Below are 4,633 nucleotides of genomic sequence, written 5' to 3' on the forward strand. Positions count from 1 at the left end.
TGAGTCTCAGTTTTTAGGTCTGGAAACTGGAAACTCTTAGATTAATGTTTATATTCGGGCATACTTCGGAGCTATTGTGGGTTCGGTTCCAGACCACTGCAATAAAGCAAATACGGCAATAAAGCGACTGGCACATTTTGTTTTGGTTTCCCAGTGCCTAGAGAAGTTATGTTTACTTTTCTGTCCACTCCCCCCTCCTCCAGAGCCACACTCTGCCTGCAAAGCGCCCCCTCAGAGCCCTGGGCTCCTGCCAAGGCAGCGAGACTGGCTGTCCTCTCCTTCTAACTCCTATCATGGTCATCTGCCGGGCCCTCATCAGCCATGATGAGATGTTCTGATTTCCACAAGATCCGGGAGATCGCAGACGGGCTGTGCCTGGAGGTAGAGGGGGTAAGACGGTCAGTAGGGCGGAGGGTAACATTGATGACTCGATGATCAGAGGAAATGCCTCAGCTGAAGGCCAGAGGGCGAAGGAACCGAAAGCGCAATCATCGCTGGCGGTGATAGTTTCATGAACCATCCTTTGCAGGAAACCAGCTTCCCAAAAGAAGCCTGCAAGGAGTATGTCAAAGATGACATGGAATCAGTCAAAGGGAAACTTGAAGAACAGAGACCAGAAAGAGGAGGGCTTTCTATGACAGGGGCTGCAGAACAAATCAAGCCCATCCTTGCTAATTTCAAAAAGGACCAGTTCCTTCTCGGTGAAAACTTGAATCCAGATGGCATGGTGGCTCTGTGGACTACCGGGAGGATGGCGTGACCCATACGTGATTTTCTTTAAGGGTAGCTTAGAAATGGAAAAATGTTAACAAGTTCGGCAATTTGGATCTATCACCTGTCATCGTAACTGGCTGCTGCTTGTCATCCACACACTTAGACAAATGGGACTGATGGTGTCTTGAGCTCTTCATTTATTTTGACCTTGATTTATTTGGAGTGGAGGCATTGTTTTTAAGAAAAAAACAAAAACAAAAACAAAAGCATGTCATGTAGGTTGTCTAAAAATAAAATGCACTTAAACTAAAAAAAATAAAAGTTATGTTTACATTATACTGTACTCTATTAAGTGTGCAATACCATTCTGTCTAAAAACCAAATGTACATTAATCTTAATTAAAAACACTTTGTTTAAAAAATGCCAACCACCATTTGAGTCTTCAGTGAGGCATAAGCATTTTGCTGGTGGAGGGTCTTACCTTCAATTTGTGAAAAAAAACGCAGTATCTGCGAAGGGCAGTAAAGTGGAGGGCCATAAAATGAGGCATGTCTGTATAGTGCTGAGTTGGAGATACCATTGTGCCACTTGTTAACCATCCCCCCAATCCTCCCTGGAGACACTCTTCTTGTCTTCCTGTTTATTTTACACGGAACGTTTGCCTTCCCATCTCCTCTCTGTTAGGAGGATGGTGATTAGCTTGATGTTTTTAGAGGCCATGCTAGGTGAGCATCCAAGGTATCTAATATACTCAGAACATAATGTCCCATAACCAATTTTCGAGTGACAGAGCCTAGAATTAACCTCACAGCTTCATTCTATATTATTTATCATTTCTCTACACTGAAGCTTTAAATGTTCAGTAAGCTACATGCAGTTCGCTCGAAATACATTTTGAAAGGAGGACCTGCAGAAACCCTAACACGGTCCTTTTTCTACAGAGCAGTCCTGGTCATTCTGTTAAAATTCGTCTATTCATTTCATTGATTTACTCAAAACCTCCTGTTCCCCCCCTTTTTCACTCCAAGTAAAAGACAAAGTCCTTATCCTGGCATTCCCAGCACTGCTGACCTAGAGCCTGCCACCTGTCCGCCCTCTCCTCCTATGCCCTGGGGTTCCACCACAGCGGCCTCCTTGCTGTTCTAGGCACTTTCTCATCGAATGTCTTTTGCATTGGCTCTTCACTCTTTCAGAAAAGTTGTCCTGCATAGACATAGGCATCCACATGGCTAACTCCATCCAGTCATTGGTCAACTACCATCTCAGTGACATCTCATGACTACCCTGACCATTCTCCTTCCATTCTTGTCTCCCTCCTTTACCCTGACTCTCTCAATTGCCCTTATTTTGTTCTACATTTTTTTCTCCCCAAAACACTTATCACCTTTAATATATAACGTGTTGTGTTTTATTTATTGATTATCTTCCCCGGCTAGAATATAAGCCCCACAAGGGTAGGAATCTGTGTTTGTTTTGAGTTCTAATCTATCCCAAGCACCCAGAATACCAGCTAGCACATAGTATATGTGCAATAAATATTTGTAGCATTTAATGAATGAAGATTCTTGAATCTTCAGAGAGAGCAAACCAGGTAAGTGATGCCCCTTGCAGAATGCTGCCTCAACAAAGGCCACTCCTAATTGTGTTTGCCATTATGGAGCTTAGAAGATACTTTAAGGACTTTGCAGTGCTGGATTCCATGAATGCCATAAAATATTCTCCTCCTGTTTTTCAGATCAAGGACTAAGAGCGGTTCAACTACTTCTTTGGTGATAAGCAACTCTATCAAAATAGTTGCTAGAAAGTTCACTTTAGCTGTATGCCTGTGTGTTATCAATAGGAAACAGGGTGAAACAGAATATGGCTTTCGTCCTGTGACCTCCAGCTTCTCCCAGGTGGCTAGGGGTCAAAAAACCAAACTATTGGAGGGTTCTTCTTTGAAAAGAGCTAGTAATAGAAACTCAATTCATTGCAAAGAATAGAATGTGGGGGGATAGGGAGGGAGGGAGGGAGAGAGAGAGAGAGAGAGAGAGATTCAACTTCACATATCTATTTTTATTTTATTGGGCTTTAGCACAATTTTCCCAAAAACAGTTAGCCCAGCAGGGAGAGAGATCAAGGACGTCGCAACAGTGATCAGAGGCACCTACCCTCATCACTGGTGGAAACACAGCCTGTGACACGTCCCCCCTCAAAGGAGTATGCTCTTAATTAGCCGCACCGTATTTCCCAGAGAACAAAAGCTCCCCACCCTCACAGGAAAAGCTTTTCCAGGAGATATCTCACTGGGGAAGCGCCAGGCACACAACAGGGAGAAGAGAACATACAGGCTGTTCTGAGGTCTGCAAAGGGACACAAACTCTGGATTCTCTAGGGAGTCCCAGAGGTTAGCGGGCACATTTTTTCACCACGTGACACACATGTGCTTCACATACCCTGATGCGGCCAACTTCAGAGGGCCCCTTTGCTCCTCCCTCTCCCCCAGTCACTAGCTGGGCTTAGGAACCTTGGGGGTGGCCAAATAAGCCGGAATAATATTCAGAATTGAGCATCTGGGGATCAGTAGGGAAGGAACTGGGAGTTTATTTCAGGTGACAGACATAGAGCAGGCTCCTATTTTTTCCTGAGACTATAATAATACTTCTGGAATGGGGATGCTTGAATCATATGTCTCTTCATATCACTGTGTGGGAAGTCTCAGTTATAAGCTCAACAATGGAAGAGATGTGGCACTTTTAGGATAAGGGGGCGGGCTTGCAAAGAAGTGTGGAAGCATGCTGGGGTGGGAGGGTGGAGTGCAAGCAGAAAAGGAATTAAGGGGCAAGGACAACTCAGCCTGTTTGGGGAACAGAGAGAATGGGGGCTGAAAAGTCTCCTCTCCACAACAGTTTGGCTGCCCCCCCATTCAGTGTGGTATTTGAAAAACACACAGAGGAAAAAAAGGTCACGTTTAAGTGCCTCTTCCTGAGTAAGTCCACTGTCAGGAAAGGAAAATCCAAACGCTCCAATATTCTATTTTTGTGCCCGGAGGCTCCAGGCCCTGCACAGACTCTTCCTCACTCCGAAGGAAAGGAAACTGGGTGTGAGGCCTCCCAGTCACAGAGGCCGGAATTGAGGAACCTGCGTTACTCGAAGGCCTGTCCTCCTTGCGGCCTCAGTTTTAGGAAACAAGGATATGGGTGCAGGATGCTGTGAGGACTGGCCCGAGGGTGGAGTTGGTAAAAGAAAGAAAGAAAGAAAAAAGTGCTTATCTGATTATTCTCTAGGCAAACAATTGTAGAGCTACCCTTTAATTGGAAGTTCAACCAGTTGCATTGATATTATGCTTCTTCTAGTCATTAAGGTTTATGGCCATCACCTGCCTCTCGGCTACCACGTAGATAAGGATGGGAGGCCTGATGAAGAGTTTTATATTTTGATGTGTGGGCCAAGTGAGAACCATAAATAGTAATAAGAGTAATAGAACAGTAGTTACCTAGGTAGATAAGGCCTCTCTTTGTATATTTGGCATAAATTTTGTGCGCGGATTCACAAGTTGGTTGTTTCCCCTCTGTATGGCCTTTAACCAGTTCAGTGGGGGCATTGAGGGCATCTAATGTAGAAAATGGGGTTTGGACCACTCTTCCTCTCTTTTTAAAAATATTTGTTTATTGATTGATTTCAGAGAAGAAGGGAGATGGAGAGAGAGATAGAAACATTAATGATGAGCAAGAATCATTGATTGGCTGTCTCCTGCACACTCCCTACTGGGGATCGAGCCTGCAACCCAGCATGTGCCCTTGGTCAGAATCGAACCTGGAACCCTTCAGTTTGTAGGTGAACGCTTTATCCACTGAGCCAAACCAGCTAGAGCCACTCCTTTTCTCAATCCAGTGTGGCCCTGCCTCCCTCTCCACTTTGCCAGAGATCGCTTTTTAT

The 4,633-nt window shown here is 44.8% G+C and overlaps 1 pseudogene; it reads left to right on the plus strand.

Annotated features, from left to right (window-relative positions):
• The first annotated feature begins 293 nt into the window (after positions 1–293).
• On the plus strand, positions 294–809 carry LOC102255654 (annotated as a pseudogene).
• The last annotated feature ends 3,824 nt before the right edge of the window (positions 810–4,633 follow it).

Source organism: Myotis brandtii, unplaced genomic scaffold (assembly GCF_000412655.1).
Source record: "Myotis brandtii unplaced genomic scaffold, ASM41265v1 scaffold630, whole genome shotgun sequence".
NCBI classification, from domain to species: Eukaryota; Metazoa; Chordata; class Mammalia; order Chiroptera; family Vespertilionidae; genus Myotis; species Myotis brandtii.